The sequence below is a fragment of the Callorhinus ursinus genome, unplaced genomic scaffold (assembly GCF_003265705.2).
Source record: "Callorhinus ursinus isolate GAN/ISIS: 27379988/994484 unplaced genomic scaffold, GSC_fseal_2.0 scaffold16, whole genome shotgun sequence".
NCBI lineage: Eukaryota > Metazoa > Chordata > Mammalia > Carnivora > Otariidae > Callorhinus > Callorhinus ursinus.
In genome coordinates, this window is record NW_027397078.1 from 2,175,340 (window position 1) to 2,193,336 (window position 17,997).

General features: G+C 44.8%; 1 non-coding gene across 1 annotated transcript; it reads right to left on the bottom strand.

Annotated features, from left to right (window-relative positions):
* Window positions 1-4,479: 4,479 nt before the first annotated feature.
* Window positions 4,480-4,581, bottom strand: LOC112812998 (U6 spliceosomal RNA). The gene has a single exon (XR_003205405.2). It is a non-coding gene; the product is annotated as a U6 spliceosomal RNA (small nuclear RNA).
* Window positions 4,582-17,997: the final 13,416 nt, after the last annotated feature.

Sequence of the window (17,997 nt, forward strand, 5' to 3'; positions counted from 1 at the left end):
GGGCGGTGGGTGGGGGATAGGTGAAATTTAAAGAGTACACTTACCTTGACGAGCACTGAGAAATATATAGGAATTATTGAATCACTATATTGTACGCGTGGAGCTACTATAACACTGCATGTTAATTTATTGGAATTAAAATTAAAAGCAATATGAAACTCACAAGTTCACGAATAAATAATAATAGCTCCTTAAATAAAAATAGCTCATGGTTTTCCTTGAGAGGATGCTTAGGGAAACAACACTTGATACTGAAAACTGGTAAAGAGGAGGCAGGAATCGAGCAGCTCTCCTGTTTTTCTTATACACACCAAAGAGTTGGCCAGGGGAAGTTCTCCTTTATAGATATATTTGGGCTAATAAAAGAAGAAGGAACAAGGGAATCAGAACATTCCGTTTTGCCACCCTTTGTGAATAAATGATCCAACCTCTGCTCATCAGTGATTGATAATATCCCAGAAAGCGATCACTGACAGTTACATGCCTAATTATGGAGGTACACAGCATCCTTTTTTTTTTTTAAGATTTTATTTATTTGTCAGAGAGAGCTCTCGAACAAGTAGGGGGAGCGGCAGGCAGAGGGAGAAGTAGGGTCCCTGTTGAGCAGGGAGCCTGATGCGGGACTCGATTCCAGGCCCCGGGGAACATGACCTCAGCTGAAGGCAGATGCTTAACCAACTGAGCCACCCAGGTGTCCCAGTAAATAGCATCCTTATGAAAGCCTTCCCTAATATATATACAAAATCAGGGCAATGTGAAGGCTGACTGTGTATTTGATGCTATTTACAAATTATTATTAATTTTTTGAGGTTTTATTTATTTGAGAGAGAGAGAGAGAGAGAGAGAGAGAGAGCATAAGCGGGGGAGGGGCAGAGGGAGAGGGAGAAGCAGACTCCACGCTGACCAGGACGCCCAACCTGGGGATCTAACCCAGGACCCATGAGATAGTGACACTTAACCTAAGACTGAGCCACCCAGGCTCCCCAAATTATTATTTTTTTAGATGAGAAATGGTATTGAGGTTAGGTTTTCTAAAGAGTCCTTATCTTTCAAAAACACATACTGACATATTCTAGATGAAATAATATGATGTCTGGAATTTGCTTCAAAATAATCTGAGGCATGCATAGTAGGTGGGATATAGATGAAATAAGATTGGCCATGAGTACAGACAGGTTGGAGTTGGGTGATGGGTCCAGAATGTTCATTTTTGCTGTTCTCTAAACTTGTGGAATGTTTCTTTCTTTTTTTAAAAAAAATAATTATTTATTTAAGTAATCTCTACACCCAATGTGGGGCTGGAACCCACAAGCCCGAGATCAAAAGTCGCACGCTCTCCCTACTGAGCTAGCCAGGCACCCCTTGTGGTATGTTTCTAATTTGCCAAAATAAAAACTGACGACTGGAATTATGCTTTTTATTTATTTTTTTAAAGATTTTTATTTATTTACTTTCCGGAGAGAGACACAGCGAAAGAGGGAACACAAGCAGGGGGAGTGGGAGAGGGAGAAGCAGGCGTCCCGCTGAGCAGGGAGCCCGATGCGGGGCTCGATCTCAGGACCCTGGGATCATGACCTGAGCCAAAGGCAGACGCCTAACGACTGAGCCGCCCAGGTGCCCCTAAAGATTTTATTTTTAAGTAATCTCTACACCCAGCATGGGGCTCGAACTCACGACCCTGAGATCAAGAGTCACACATTCCACTGACTGAGCCAGCCGGGTGCCCCTGGAATTGTGCCTTTTAGAAGCATAGTGCTCTTAATCAGACCTAGCTTTGAACACCCTCCTAGAACATACTCCAGTTATGTAATCAATATACATATAGCTTGCACAAAATGTGACTTAATAAAGTTTGGCAAGTCCCAGCTTCATAGGATCCTGAGTCATGTTACCCCTTATAAGTCATTTCCCAAGCCCATGACACCTTCCTGTTAAGGAAATAGCAGCTTGGCCCACGTTTAGCTTTCCTTTTTCTAGTTGAGACAGACTAGGATTAGTGCGGTACTGCATTTTGTATGTATGTGGAATGACTAGGGTTCTAGTAAACACAGTCGGAGGTTTTCAACTCGCCCTGAAGCATTTTGCAGTTAATTGCACAGGTAGGAAATTCATGTTGCAACCACTTGTGAGACATGAAGCTTCTGTCCTCAATCCGCAGTGTTAGCTGTGAGTGTTGCTTAAAACCCTTCAATGACTTCCTGCCACATAAAAGCCACACTCCTTCTTTAACCTACAATCCTACCCACTTCTCCTGCCTCATCCGTCATCATGTCTTCCTGTAGGATACACCCCAACAAGTATAATCACAAGAACCAATGCTTAGCGAGTGCCTACGATGTGCCAGGCACTCTGTGTTGTAAATACTTTTAACGTGTTATTTCATGAATCCTCACAACAACCCACGAGGTAGGTACTACAATTCCCATTTTGCAGATGAAGAAACTGAAGCACAGAGAGTTTGAATAACTTGCCCATAGCCACACAGTAAATGGCAGAACTGAGATTTGAACCCAGGCTATCTGACTCCAGACATTCCTTTCAGTTCTGTGAGAAATGACATAGAATTCTAAGTCACCATGCTGAGGCGCCTGGGTGGCTCAGTCGGCTGAGTGTCTGACTCTTGATTTTGGTTCAGATCATGATCTTGGGGTGGTGAGATTGAGCCCCATGTGGGACACCACACTCGGCACATGAGTCTGCTTGAGATTCTCTGCCTCTCCCTTTCCTTCTCCCTCTGCTGCCCCCCTGCCGCTCGCTCACTCTTAAATAAATAAATAAATAAATAAATAAATAAATAAATAAAATCTTTAAAAAATTCTTTCATTCATACTTTGACCGACTTCTCCATCCCCATTGTATTGCTTTGAAACAAACCCAGATACCATTTCAAGATGTTGCTATAAGCAATAACTCTTTTGAACAAGTTAGCCATACATCATTGTCTTATCTCAACAATTAAACAATAATTCTTTAATATCGTCAGGTACTTTTTCTCTCTTTATTTACCAGCTTTCAGAATAATACAGTGGGGGGCGCCTGGGTGGCTCAGTCGGTTGAGCATTTGCCTTCGGCTCTGGTCATGATCTCAGGGTCCTGGGATCGAGCCCCATGTCTGGCTCCCTGCTCAGCAGGGAGTCTGCTTCTCCCTCTCCCTCTGCCTCCTCCCCGCTGCTCATGCTCTGTTTCTGTCTCTCTCTCTCTCAAATAAAGAAATAAAATCTTTAAAAAAAGAAGAATACAGTGGTTCACTAACATCCTCCAGAGGTGGCCAATGGCATTTTTTTAGCATCATTATGATCTCGTGGCTAGTTGATGTATTTCAATCCGTTGCAGTTATTTTTCTTTTTGGTGCCCAGACTGACCCATCTTTAGCCAATGGGAGCCTTTTATGTTTTTTACTTTTATTTTTTAAGACTTTATTTATTTATTTATTTATTAAAGATTTTATTTATTTATTTGAGAGAGAGAGAATGAGAGATAGAGAGCACGAGAGGGAAGGTCAGAGGGAGAAGCAGACTCCCCGCTGAGCAGGGAGCCCGATGCGGGACTCAATCCCGGGTCTCCAGGATCATGACCTGAGCCGAGGGCAGTCGCTCAACCAACTGAGCCACCCAGGCGCCCAAGACTTTATTTATTTATTTTAGAGAGAGATAGAGCAAGCACAAGCAGGGAGAGGGTCAGAAGAAGTGGGAGGGAGAGAATCTCAAGCAGACTCCACACTGAGTGCACAGCCCCACGTGGGGCTTGATCACAAGACCCTGAGATCATGACCTGAGCCGAAATCAGAGTCGGGCGCTTAACCCAGGTACCCCTGCTGGGAGCCTTTTAAACTTGGTTGATATGACTGAAGTAGTCTTCAATAATTTCCTTGCTTTGGGGTATGACAAGCCTTGTAAAATAGAATATAATTATATAATATGATTATTATATATACATGGTTCCAAACTCAACAGCAGTATGGTATATTTCAGAGAAATCTACCTTCTACTGTCTCTTCCCTCTTCAGTCTTTCCCGTCATCCCATAAGAAGCCATTTTATCTTACTTTTTTAACAGACTTTCAATTCTTTTATCACTTTTTTATATTGTTAAATAACAAAAATTCAACTGAGTACATTTTAAAGATCTAATTGGCTTTATTAATTGATTCATGAATTGGGCAGCCTCCTGTCTAGCAAGTAGAGGGGAGCTCCAAAGGGTTACAGAAAAGGAAAGGTTTTTGAAGGCAGAGAGGGAGTGGAGAAAAGGAAATTATTAGCAAAGAACCATTGTTTCAGGCAAGGTCACCCGCCTAAGGGGAATGGAAGAGGTCTATTAGTAAATTTCCTATTGCTGACCAGGAAATTCTCATGTTGACTGTTTGTTAAAGGACATTTTGGGAGGGCTGAAACTGCAGTTAGGTTAGGTGTGAAGTCTTGGTTTACTGATGGGGCCTTAATATAAGTGACGCCATTTAGGGCCTGTGGTTTTCTTTTTCATAATGTATATGAAATGCTTCATGAATTTGTGTGTGTTCATTGCTCAGGGGCCACGCTAATCTCTATTGTTCCAATTTTAGTATATGTGCTGCTCAAGTGAGCACTTTATTGACTATTTATTTATTTTAAAGATTTTATTTATTTGATAGAGAGAAAGAGAGAGAGCACAAGCAGGGGGAGCGGCAGGCAGAGGGGGAAGCAGGCTCCCCCCAGAGCAGGGAGCCCAAAGCCGAGTTCCATCCCAGGACCCTGGGATCCTGACCTGAGCCAAAGGCAGATGCTTAACCAACTGAGCCACCCAGCCGCCCCTTTATTGACTTTCTAAAAAACAGCTATGTATATAATTTTGGTTTACCCTCGTATTAAAGACATATATACGGCTACTTTTTCAAAAGTCAATTTAAAAAGTAGCTTCCGGGGCGCCTGGGTGGCTCAGTCAGTTAACCATCTGTCTTCAGCTCAGGTCATGATCTCAGGCTCCTTGCTCCGTGGGGAGCCTGCTTCTCCCTCTGCCTGCCGCTCACCCTGCTTGCGCTCTCTCTCTTTCTCTGACAAATAAATCAATAAAATATTTTTTAAATAAAATAAACAAAATCAAATCAAATAAAAAGTAACTTCCTAGCAATGGAATTCCTGGATCATAATGTATACAAATAGAAAACTTTGATAAATATTGCCAAACTTCCTCCAAGCACTTCCTCCAAAACTCTTGTTCAGGTTTATACTTCTGCCTGATATCCTCGTCATGTTTCCTCATACCTTTGTCTACACTGGATATTATGAAACATATACATTTTTATCAATCTGACAAATAAAAAGAATATCGCATCGGTTAGAGTTTCTTCACTTATGAATGAAATTGAGCATATTTTCATGTGTTTTTGTCTATTCTCCTTTTTCGTGAACTTTCCATTCATATCTTTTGTCCATCTCTATTCACTTTTTGTCTTTTCTTATTGATTTATAAATTAACAAAGGCAGCTCATTCTTTTGGGTGTTGGACCCAAATCCACTGCATGCATCCAACAGGCAATTCTCCGGACACCAGCTGAGTGTCCACAATTTCAGCTCGATTTTGACACTATCTACCCAGAAATAGCATCGGAGTCCACAGATTCAGGCCTCAATCCCAGGAGACCGCACCCCGACCACAAAGGCAGATACCAGTCAGAAGTCCAGGATCACCTGTGCTTCTGACCAACCAGCTACAAATCGGAGGATCCCACCATCTCTTCCTTGGATTCCATTAATTTGCAAGAGCGGCTCACAGAACTCAGAGAAAGATTTTACTCACTAGATCACTGGTTTATTATGGAAGCATATAACTCAGGAATAGCTGGATGTTAGAGATACATAGGGCCGAGGTATGGGGGAAAGCGTCAGAGCTTCCAAGCCTTCTGAGCACGCCGCTCTCCCCAAATTTCCATGCGTTCACCAACCCGGAAGCTCCCTGAACCCCGTTCTTTTAGGTTTTTATGGAGACCTCATTACATACAGATGATTGATTAAAGCTCTGATGTTGGTGCTTGCACTCGATCTCCAGCTCCTTCCTCATCCCCGGAAGTCGGGGGGGGGGGAAGAGGCTGAAATTTCCAGCCCTCTAAACACCTGTTGGTTCCCCCAGCAACCAGCCCCCATCCTAAGATGTTTTCCAAAGTCCCCTCCTTAACATAACAAAAGATACATTTATCACTTCCCCCACTTAGGAAATTCCAAGGCTTTGGGGAGCTGTGATTCAGGAACTGTGGACAAAGACCAAATGTTTGTGAGAAAAGAATGACCAAATTCCTTATAAATCACAACATCGCACCCTTTTGCGGTTTTTCGCATACTGCAAGTGTTTCTCCCAGCTTATCACTTGTCTATTGATTTTAGTTTGGATGTATTTAGTCGTTTAGAAATTTCTTAACGATATCTTGTATAGTATATCTTAAACTGTGAATTTTGCTCTGGGACCCCATTTAGCTATATACCCTGTACACTTGGATATGTAATGTTTTCATTACAGAGAAATTTTAGATCTTATTATTCTAGATTTCTTGCAAATTTTGGTGTATTGTTCCATTGGTGCAAGAGTTGTTTAAGAGAGATATTTTTTAAAGTTTTTTTCTGAGCTATTAAAAAAGAATCTAAGTTGATTGCACTATGGTCAGAGAACGTGGTGTGTATCCATTCTCTTTTCTGGAATTTAGTGAACTTTTCCTTGTGGCCTAATATGAGGGTCAATAATTTTTAATGTTCCATAGTCACTGACTATAAGACACACACACATATATATTTTAGTAATCTTTACACCCAACGTGGGGCTTGAACTCACAACCCCGAGATCAAGAGTTGCATCTTCTTCCAACAGAGCCAGCCAGGTGCCCCTAATTGTGCAATTTTTGCTGTGTCTACTACATCTATCCTAGGCTGATTAATATAAAGCCTCCTACTGCTGTTGTGTTTCCATCATTTATTTCTTGCATTTCCTGAAGTTACACATTTTACATCTTGCCATTCTACTACTCAGTACATACAGATTTATGATAGTTGGAGCATTATTATGAACTGTCCCATTTAGCATTATAAGTGCTTCTGGAGTCATTCTGTTTCTCCAGGGCTAAATTCTGAACTAGGTCATTTTTTGCTTTTTGGCCATCCGATATGGTGTCATTGAGTGTTTATTTATGTGCTCCTTTTCTTTAGGCTTCCAAGAATCCAACTACTACGAATCTAAACACATGGTTAGTGCTGGAGATTTGTTACAAGGATCCATGAGAACATACAGTAAGGTCGGGAAGGTTCTTATTGTCTCATCATCGCCCGGCCATTTGGAATTCCATTGCTTCCAAAGCTGGTGGCTTAGTGCAGCCCCAGGATGGCTCAGCATCATTGGGAAATTACCAGCATTCGTATGACCCATAGTTCACTGGCCATCATCCCCTATTTATATTTAATGCTAGTTGTCTTTCTTTTCAGCACATACCTTGAGTCAGGCATCAGGAGCAGCACTTTAATCCTTGAACGTATTGAACAATTTTGTGAGAATATTATTATCATCGTAAGTTTTACAGATGATGAAACTGAGACTTGACAAGTTAATTTCACCAAGGGTAAACAACATCCATTTAAAGCATTCTTCAAATATTGGAGCACCAGCCTGACTCAGTAGAGCGTGTGACTCTTGAACTCAGGGTTGTAGGTTCAAGCCCCACATTGGGTGTGGAGGTTACTTAAAAATAAAATCCTTTTAGGGGCGCCTGGGTGGCTCAGTCGTTAAGCGTCTGCCTTCGGCTCAGGTCATGATCCCAGGGTCCTGGGATCGAGCCCCGCATTGGCTCCCTGCTCACCAGGAAGCCTGCTTCTCCCTCTCCCACTGCCCCTGCTTGTGCTCCCTCTCTCTTTTTCTCTCTCTCTGTCAAGTAAATAAATAAAATCTTTAAAAAAAATAAAATCTTTTTAAAAAATAAAACTTTCTTCAAATATTTATTAAATAGCAGCATGGGTCATGTTGATAAAAGCTTCAGAGCCACAAGTCCAATCCAGCTTGAACTTCGCTGTCTTCCTCCAAAGCTCGTGGTCATCAACTGCTGTCTACCATGCCTCCCTTGCATGTCACTTCTCAAAGGGAGGTTTTGATCACTGCCACCCCAATACGCATGTCCCTTTTTGGGGGTGAGTTGTTAGGTTGTGTCCATGTAAGGCTGCCTTCTGCTCACACATCAACTTCTGGTCTCATAGTTGTGGTCAAGGTGGCAGGAACTTTCTCAATACAGGGGGAAAGAGCTATTGTAATCTAGATTACAAGCACCAGGGTGCCTGGCGGGCTCAGTCGGTGGAGCACACGACTCTTGATCCTGGGGTTGTGAGTTCGGGCCCCACGCTGGGTGTAGAGATTACTTTTAAAAAAATCTTTATATTACAAGCACCAAATGAGGCCCCCTTCCTCCCAGGGAGCAATGTAATTGGCAACCATTTCAAGGCTTCTAGAATCTGGTGTGGAGCCTCCGCAGGAAAGAGTTAACATAGCAGTCTGGAGACTCTAGAGACTGCTTGTCCTTAGAAAGACCAGCTTGCAAGGTTGACCTTTGGTTAGTGTTATGAACTGAATTGTGTCCCCCAACCCCCTGCCCAAATTCATATGTTGAAGCCCTAACCCCCCAATGTGACTTTATTTGGAGATGGAACCTTTAAGGAGGTAATTAAGGTTAAATAAGGTCATAAACAGGGCTCTAATCCAATAGGACTGGTGTCCTTATATGAAGAGATCTCTCCGGGGGCACCTGGCTGGCTCAGTCGGAAGAGTGTGCAACTCTTGATCTTGTGGTTGTGAGTTCAAGCCCCATGTTGGATGTAGAGATTACTTAAATAAATTAAAAAAACTTGGGGCATCTGGGTGGCTCAGTTAACTGTCTGCCTTCGGCTCAGGTCATGACCTTGGGGTCGTTGGATTGAACCCCATGTCAGGCTCCCTGCTCAGCGGGGAGTCTGCCTCTCCCTCTGCCTCTCCCCCTGCTTGTGCTCTCTCTCTCTCACAAGCAGGGGGAGAGGCAGAGGGAGAGGGAGAAGCAGGCCCCCGGCCGAGCAAGGAGCCGGACTCGGGGCCCTATCTCAGGACCCTGGGATCATGACCCGAGCCAAAGGCAGACACCTAACCGCCTGAATCACCCAGGTACACAATAAAATCTTTTTTTTTTTAAAAAGAAGATGGCTGTCTATAAGCAAAGAAGAGAGTTCTCCCCAGAAACCAACGTCGGTGACGCCTTGACCTTGGACTTCTAGCCTCCAGAACTGTGATAAAATAACTTTCTGTTGTTTAAGCTGCCCAGTCCATGGTATCCTGTACGGCAGCCTGAGCTGACTGATACAGGTGGCATCTGAGAACTCAGATTTTGGGAGGGTTCTCACCAGTCCCTAAATGATGAGTGGCTCACTGTGCCTAAACTGTTCCTACAAACACTGTGGTTTATGCTGAACACCTGCTTTCCTTCTTGGGATCTGGGATTTTTGTACATGCTAGCCAGAGGTTGCCTGCATGGCTGGCTCCTGATAAAAGTCTTGGACTATCAGGCTCAGGTGAGTTTCCCTATAGACAATGTCACATGTGTTGTCACAGTTCATTGCTGGAAGAATTAAGCATGTCTTGTGTGACTGCACTGGGAGAAGGGTCTTAGAAGCTTGTTCCTGGCTCCCTCTAGACCTGGCCCCATGCACCTTTTCCTTTTGCTGATTGTGCTTTGTGTCCTTTTGCTGTCATAAATCTTAGCCATGAGGGGACACCTGGGTGGCTCAGTTGGTTAAGCGTCTGCCTTCGGCTCAGGTCATGATCCCAGGGTCCTGGGATCGAGTCCCGTGTCGGGAGCCTGCTTCTCCCTCTCTCTCTGCCTGCCGCACGCCCTGCTTGTGCTCTCTCTGACAAATAAATAAATAAAATCTTAAAAAAAAAATCATAGCCATGAGTACAACTACATGGAGTCACTCAGAGTGAATCATCAAACCTGGCTGGGGGTGGGTCTTGGGGGTCCCCGGACGTAAAGCATCTTCTACATAGCACCACACCATCATTCTCAAAGCCCCTCCATTTATTGCTTTAACTGCGGGAATTGCTGTCAGCTCCTCAGGGGCAGGGTCCTTACCCGAGGCGCCATCTTATTTCCAGTGCCTGGCACAGAGCAGGCTCCCAGTAAAAGTCTGCCGATTCTTTTTTTTTTTTCTTAAAACAACAGAAATGTATTATTTAATGGTTCTGGAGGTTAGAAGTCTGAAATCAAGGTGTTGGCAGAGCCATGCTCCCTCTGAAGGCTCTCAGAGGGGGATCCTTTCTTTTTTTTTTTTTAAAGGTTTTAGTGTTTTTTTTTAAGATTTTATTTATTTATTTATTTGAGAGAGAGAATGAGAGAGAGAGAGAGCATGAGAGGGGGGAGGGTCAGAGGGAGAAGCAGACTCCCCGCTGAGCGGGGAGCCCGATGTAGGACTCGATCCCGGGACTCCAGGATAATGACCTGAGCCGAAGGCAGTCGCTTAACCAACTGAGCCACCCAGGCGCCCGAGGGGGATCCTTTCTTGCCCCTTCCAGCTTCCAGTGGCTCCCAGCAATCTTTGGTGCTTCCTAGCTGGCAGATGTAATGTTCTGATTTCTGTCTCTATTGTCACGTGACTCTTTCCTGTGTGTGTGTGTGTGTGTGTGTGTGTGTGTGTCTCTTTCTTTTTTTAATTTTTAAAAGTTTATTTATTTATTTACATAATCTCTACACCCAACGTGGGGTTCGAACTCACAACCCTGAGACCAAGACTCACATGCTCTTCCCACTGAGCCAGCCAGGTGCCCCCAGATGTTTTTGATAAAAAAGGACAGCACTGTAAATGTGTTTTCTCTTACTTATGATTTTCTTAATAACGTTTTCTTTTCTTTATTTGATTGTAAAAATACAGTATATAATACATAGGACATACAAAATATATATTAATTGACTGTTTATGTTATCAGTAAGGTTTCTGGTCAACAGTAGGCTATTAGTAGTTAAGTTTTGGGGGAGTCAAAAGTTATACATAGATTTTCTTTTTTAAAAAGATTTTATTTATTTATTTGTCAGAGAGAGAGAGAGAGAGAGAGTGGCAGGCAGGGGGAGAAGCAGGCTCCCTGCTGAGCAAGGAGCCCGATGTGGGACTCAATCCCAAGGCCTTGGGATCATGACCTGAGCCGAAGGCAGTCACTTAACTGACTGAGACACCCAGGCGTCCCTATACATGGATTTTCAACTCTGCAGGGGATTGGGGCCCTGAATCCCTGTGTTGTTGTTCAAGGGTCAACTGTATCTTTCTGGGGGGGACACAATTCAACCCACAACATCCTATTTCAGCTGTACCAAGATACCTGATTGTTCAATGATAGTGATATTTGACAATACCTTCTTTTTTAAATAAAGATTTTTATTTATTTATTTGAGAAAGAGCAGGAGTGTGAGCAGGTGGGAGGGGCAGAGGGAGAGACCCTCAAGCCGACTCCACGCCGAGCACAGAGCTGGACGTGGAGCTAGATCCCATGACCTCGAGATCATGACCTGAGCTGAAATCCAGATTCGGATGCTTAACTGACAGAGCCACCCAGGTGCCCCTGTTGACAATAACTTCTAATTTTCACTGAGCACGTGTCATGTTGCAGGCACTATGCTAAGTCCATTACATGCATTATCTCATGTGATTCTCTCTCTACACTATAGACATTATTATTATCTTCACATTACTTTTTCTTTTAAAAGATTTCATTTATTTATTTGACAGAGAGAGACAGTGAGAGAGGGAACACAAGCAGGGGGAGTGGGAGAGGGAGAGGCAGGCTTCCCACCGAGCAGCGAGCCCGATGCGGGGCTCGATCCCAGGAGCCTGGGATCACGACCTGAGCCGAAGGCAGACGCTTAACCGACTGAGCCACCCAGGTGCCCCTATTATCTTCACATTACTGATGAGGAAACTGAGGCCCAGAGAGGTAAAACAAATTGCCTGGTATCTTATGTGGTTAGTGTGGCAGATTATAATTTCCAAAAATGGTCACAGCAATATTTCTGGTCCCATCTGCTTTTCCAGAACCATGTCACTCCCCATCAAGAAACAGAATCTTGGGGTGCCTGTGTGGCTCAGTTGGTTAAGCATCTGCCTTCCACGTCGGGCTCCCTGCTCAGCGGGGAGTCTGCTTCTCCCTCTCCCTCTGCTGCTCCCCCTGCTTGTGCTTTCTCTAACTCTCTCTCTCTCTCTGTCAAATAAATAAATAAAATCTTAAAAAAAAAAAAAAAAAAACCCTGGCATCTTATTTCTTCTCCATTTGAACCTGGGCAGGACCTTGTGACGACCTCAATGCCTTGGGTTCAGGGTAAGTGATGCTACATAACTTCTAAAACTAGGTCATGAAGATGATCCAACTTCCACCTGCCTTTCTTTCAGGACACTTGGACTTGGAACCCAGCCACCATGCTGTGAGGAAGCCCAAAACAACTGTGGGGAAAGGCCCATGTGGAGAGGAAGTGATGCGTGGGCTACAACCAGCATCAGCTCCCACACTGGTGAGGGAGTCTTCAGGTGACCCGGTCTTCGGCCTCCCGGTCTTCCAGCTGAGACCCCAGATAAAGAGGAGCAGAGATAAGCCATTATCGCTGCTCTTCTGAATTCCGGACCCACAGCATACAACCAAGAAGTTCAGGCATAGTTTGACTTTGGACAAGGCTGGATCCAGGGGTTTGAAATCCCTGCATTCCTCAGCTTTGCCTTCTCTATGTTGTCTTCATTTTTCAGCTCCTTCTGGGCTTCCCTGGCAACCTCAAGTTCTCCCTATCGAGTGATGTCCTTGAGTTTCATCCACGTTGTAGCATGCATTAGTACTTCATTCTTTTTGTTATGGCTGAATACTGTTCCATCATAGGGATAGACCACATTTCATTTAGCCACTCATTAGTTGAAGTGTCTCCTTAAATTCTGCACTCTAGGGGCTCCTGGCGGGCTCAGTTGGTGGAGCACACAACGCTGATCTCAGGGTTGTGAGTTCGAGCCCCACGTTGGGGGGTGTAGAGATTACTTAAAAATAAAATCTTTTGGGGGCGCCTGGGTGGCTCAGTTGGTTAAGCGACTGCCTTCGGCTCAGGTCATGATCCTGGAGTCCCGGGATCGAGTCCCACATCGGGCTCCCTCCTCGGCAGGGAGTCTGTTTCTCCCTCTGACCCTCTTCCCTCTCGTGCTCTCTATCTCTCATTCTCTCTCTCTCAAATAAATAAATAAAATCTTTAAAAATAAATAAATAAAATCTTTAAAAATAAATAAATAAAATCTTTTGTTTTTTTTTTTTAAAGATTTTATTTATTTATTTGACAGAGAGAGACACAGCGAGAGAGGGAACACAAGCAGGGGGAGTGGGAGAGGGAGAAGCAGGCTTCCTGCGGAGCAGGGAGCCCGATGCGGGGCTCGATCCCAGGACCCCGGGATCATGACCTGAGCCGAAGGCAGACGCTTAACCCATTGAGCCACCCAGGCGCCCCCAAAATAAAATCTTTAAAAAAAATTAATTCTGCACTCTAGACACTTTATTTGCCTCATCTTAGCCCTGGGAGCTGACTGCAGGAAGCAGTAAAGTTTAAAATGTGTATTCCTAACGGGCAGGTGGCTCTCCTCCAATCCCTGGCTCAGGGATCCCAGCTCCTGACATCTCATGGCTCTGCCTTGTCCACCAGGCTGTGTAACAACTCTGCTGCATCGTTAAGTGTGTCTATGGAAAGCAACCTCTGTACAAAAACATAAACAAACACTTCTCCAGATTAAACAGACAAGAATAAACTTTTTGTAAGCTTTAATTATAATTTAAGTATAGTCTTTATTTTTTTAAGATTTTATTTATTTATTTGACAGAGAGAGAGACAGCGAGAGAGGGAACACAAGCAGGGGGAGTGGCAGAGGGAGAAGCAGGCTTCCCGCCGAGCGGGGAGCCTGATGCGGGGCTCGATCCCAGGACCCTGGGATCATGACCTGAGTTGAAGGCAGACGCCTAATGAACTGAGCCACCCAGGCGCCCAGCAGTTGACAAACTTAAACATGAAGAGCTTTCTTTGTCAGAAAGGCAAATATTTTCCTCCTGTTTCTTCCGCTTCATCCCACCTGTGAACAGGAGACCTGAATTTATAAAGTGTTATTGAACATTTTTAACCAATAACATTTGTACCAGCTATTTTTGCTGTGTAACAAATCACCCACCGCCCAACACTTAGTGGCTTAAAACCACAACAGTTTATCTTGCACATTTTCAGAGGGCTGATGTGCAGGAGTGCCTTAGCTGGGTGGTTCTGGCTTCCGCTCTTGCTCTCTCGTGAGGTTTCAGCCAGAATGGTGGCTGGGGTCTCATCTCAAGGCTCGTTTGCCCAGAAGGATCTGCTTCCAAGCTTATTCACATGACTGTTGGCAGGTAGCCTCCGTTCCTTACCACATGGGCCCTCCGTAGGTCTTCTTTTTTTTTTTTTTTAAGATTTTATTTATTTATTTGAGAGAGACAGAATGAGAGACAGAGAGCACGAGAGGGAAGAGGGTCAGAGGGAGAAGCAGACTCCCTGCCGAGCAGGGAGCCCGATGTGGGACTCGATCGCAGGACTCCGGGATCATGACCTGAGCTGAAGGCAGTCGCTTAACCAACTGAGCCACCCAGGCGCCCTCCATAGGTCTTCTTGATATGTCCTTGCAATAAGGTGTCTTCTGTCCCCTAGAGCAGGTGACAAGGGGGAGGGTGAGAGAGAGAGAGGAAGAGTGAGCGCAGTAGAGCATGCAGGAACACTAGAACAAGCAAGAAGGAAGCCTCAATGGATGCCTTTTAGGAGCTACTGTTAGAAGTTATGCACTGTCCCTGCACCAAATTCTGTTTATTAAAAGTGAGACACTAAGTCTAGCCCACTCTCGAGGGGAGGGGAATTAAGTATCGTCGCTTGAGTGGAGGAATATTAAAGAATTCATGCATGTATTCTAAAACTACCACTCTAATATAGTATAAGTTAACTTTAATAATTTCCTAATGAAAGACGATATGGAATTTATATTTTATACGTAATACGTATTTTTCATGTAAGTCACAGGCAGTGCAAGGAGGACCCCTGCTCTGGTACCTGAGCCGCAGGGGGCCCCATGCTTTCAAGTGCCTTCCTCAAAGCGGTCTAAAACCTCCTCTGGTGGCTGGGACTGGCTGGAGCCTGATGTATCATTTGAATGAGGAGTCCCTGGTCTGGGCCACGACCCAAAGGGGCCCTGATCTCCATTTCTCCCTCTTGGAGATGCTCTTATCCTCTACCTTATGTACGGGGTCAGACAGATGCCCTGATGAACTTTGGCTCTTTTTTTTTTAAGATTTTATTTATTCATTTGAGAGAGAGCACACACAAGCTGGGGGGAGGGCAGAAGGAGAGGGAGAAGCAGACTTCCCGCCGAGCAGGGAGCCCGATGCAGGACTCGGTCCCAGGACCCTGAGATCATGACCTGAGCCAAAGGCAGACGCTTAACCGACTGAGCCACCCAGGCGCCCTGAACTCTGGTTCTTATACCTATGGTGCTGACCCCGTGCTCCATGGTCAGTTCCAGGGGGGTGACCTGGCAAGAGATTGCTCCTGTTGACTGGTGTGGCATTTCTTTTACAGGATTTCATGAGACCGGGCCATCAGAATGGTGATGACATACCGATTTTGTGTGACTCTTGTTCACGTCGTTTATAGGTCATATTCAAAGCTTTAGTTTTGAACAATCCACTGCCAACTCTTGGGGTTGCACTGCATATGGAGGCCCATGTATCAATCCCTACACATCATCATTCCAACTGTGGGGCAGTCTCCAGTCTAGAGCCCCCAAAGGTGGCAAAAGTGGTGGCAGGACCCTGTTTGTCCCTTGCCACTGGCACCCAGAGAAGTCATTCCCTCCAGAGGCTCTGCATCAGGCATCAGGCAGTCCTTTTGGCCATGTCCACCTCCTCCAAGGACTTCGAGATGATTGCTCCACAACTCGAGTGGCATGTCTTTGCTCATCAATGTGGTGACATCGTGCTACCCCAGGTCGGTCCCAAGCCATACCAGATGAGGAAGGGACATTCTGTGTACAAACGGGACTTCTCTTCTCACTGCCATGGGCCCCTTGCCTATCCTCCCCACCAGTGGTGGAGTGTGGAAGGCAGGGGTGCAATTGAGGTTGCAGCAGATCTCATTCTAGGAATGCGGTGATTATTGTTTAAAGAGTTCAAGAGAAGACGTGGTTAGAAGATGTGTGTTTTCATATTTTTGCCATAAAATTCCAAACAGTAAATTTAACATGACCAGAAAATGAAGGATTGTCTACATTTTCCTGCATACTCTGCAGAAGACTTGCTTTTGTGGTCCCTATTGACAAAGCACAGGGACAACTTCTGTAGGAATCATCCCTGGAAGCCAGTATTTATGGGCAGCCCAATGGATGATGCAGTGTCATGAGGAAGATGTGACCGGCACTAAATAAATGGCTTAGGGACCCGAAGAGGTAAGAAGATCTATGTTTTTCCAGTACAAACATGTTCTAAAGAGCCATGGTTCTGTGTGATAATAGAGAATATAGATTGATCTCTGCCCCTGGTTCCTGACACAGAGCTCCTGAAACCGTTGTAATTTCCTAAGTGATAAGAGCACTGGGAGCATCTTTTATTCTATTGAGGTGACTCTGGGTGGGCTCCTGGATGGCTCCAGGATGGAGGATGGTCACCAGAAAGGCCAAGACTTTATCAGAAGCTTTTTCAGCCTCATCCCTCCCGTTCAGTTCTCATCCCTTCCCGTTCTCTAGAGGGGAGAGGGGCTGGAGATGGAGTTAATGACCGATCATGCCTGTGTGAAGAAGCCTCCATAAAAATCCCAATAGCATGGGGTTCAGAGAGACTCCAGGTTGGCGAACACAGCCACACCGAGAGGGTGATGCACCCCAACTCCACAGGAACAGAAGCTCTTTTGCTTGGGACCCTCCCAGACATGGCCCTGTGTGTCTCTTCATCTGGCTGTTGTTCATCTCTATCCTTTATCATATTCTTTAATAAACTGGTAAATATAAGTAAATGTTACCCTGAGTTCTGTGAGCTGCTCTAACAAGATAATCAAAACTGAGGAGGGGGTCATGGGAACCTCTGATTTATAGCCAAATCTGACAGAAGTTGTGGGTCACCTGGAGATCTACTACTTGTGATTGGCATCTGAAGTTGTGGGCGGGACAGTCTTGTGGGACCGAGCCCTTAACCTGGGGATGTGACACTCGCTCTGGGTAGATGGTGTCAGAATTGAGTTCAGTTGTAGGACACTCAGCTGGGGTCACAGAGAATTGCTTGGTGTGGGGGAGAAAACCCTCCCACATCTGCTGTCTGCAATGTTGTGAGTACTCTGGGCAAGTCATAAAAAAGACATCTGGGAAAAAGAAACACAGAAGGGGGTGAAAAACTGGGTTCTTCTCTACATAGAGGTGAAAAACTAGTTGCTTTTCCTTTCTAGGCACGTTTGGCAATAAAGAACATCAGGAGTTGGTTCCTACACCCGAATAGGAAGAGATAGAGCCTGGTCTCTGTAAGGATTCTTCAGGCGCCTTGAGTGAACAATAAACAAATACCTAAGTGCGTCTTCTCTACACTTTTTTCTAAATCTTCCTCAATAAATCACACTTCTGCATATGGACCTATGACTTCATAATGCATTTCAAAGTGTTTATATAGACAGATCCTGTAAACAAGTATTGGTCTGGGGTCCCACATACCTTAGGGGCAATGTGGCAGGCAGCTTCTAAGATGGTCCCCAAGGATCCTGGCCTCCTGGTGTTCATGCCTTTGTGTGATCCCCTCCCCCTGAGTGTGGCCTGAATTTACTGACTGACTTCTAACAAAGAGAAAATGGCAGAAGTGAGGGGATAGCATCACTGATGTTAGTTTATAAAAAAGACTGCAACTTCCATGTTAGGTGTACTCGCTCTCATCTGGTGCCTTTCTCTCTCTCTCTCTCTCTCTCTCTCTCTCTCTCTCTCTCTCTCTC